The sequence below is a fragment of the Lipotes vexillifer genome, unplaced genomic scaffold, assembly GCF_000442215.2.
Source record: "Lipotes vexillifer unplaced genomic scaffold, Lipotes_vexillifer_v1.1 scaffold189, whole genome shotgun sequence".
Lineage (NCBI taxonomy): Eukaryota > Metazoa > Chordata > Mammalia > Artiodactyla > Lipotidae > Lipotes > Lipotes vexillifer.
This window is the reverse complement of record NW_006785816.1, coordinates 987,055-987,909: the sequence shown is the minus strand read 5'-3', so window position 1 is coordinate 987,909 and position 855 is coordinate 987,055.

The following is an 855-nucleotide window of genomic DNA, read 5'->3' as shown; positions in this document are numbered from 1 at the left end:
TACGCGGGCCTCTCACTGTTGTGGCCTCTCCCGTTGCGGAGCTCAGGCTCTGGACGCGCAGGCTCAGCGGCCATGGCTCGCGGGCCCAGCCGCTCCGCGGCATGCGGGATCCTCCCAGACCGGGGCACGAACCCGTGTCGCCTGCATCAGCAGGCGGACTCTCAACCACTGTGACACCAGGGAAGCCCCTGGCACTCTTTAAGTAGGGTGACCAGCCATCCCCGTTTGCCTGGGATGGAGACATTCCTGGGACATAGGACCTTCTGTTTTAAAACTGGGAGACTTCCAAGCAAACTGAGACAAACTGGTCACTGTATTTCTGACTATCTTGGTTGCTTGTATACTATCTTCCTCCCTGACCAGGTTAATAGTTCTCTGGGGGTAGAGGTTTCCGGTCTTCCTCATGACTGTGTCTCTAGCGTGGTAGTGAGGTAGACCAGAAGGAAAGTAGATTAACAGATCGTATTATGCCTTGAAGTATGTCAGCAATTGTGACTAACACCCTTCTTTTATTGGCTTTGAAACCCTTCCTCTGAGATCATTTCCCTTGATATTACGAGGCGGCAACTTCCTGTCCCTTATAGGCGAAGCCCACGTGATAGTGAGAAGCTCAGGACTTTGCACATCTGCTAGGTGGAGAGAAGGCAGGGGAGGTAACTGAGAAGGTGGAGAACGTTCCTTTTGGGGCCTTTGGTGAAGTGGGTGGAGCAGTCCAGTCCCACAGGTGAGCTCACCTGTCAGTCCAGCCGAGGGGTGGGCCATGGGGGCCAGACTGGGCAAAGGTAGACAGGAAGGGAGAAACCACAGGGATCGAAGTCTGGGCTGGGCCAGAGGCTGTCGTAGCTTTAACCAGTC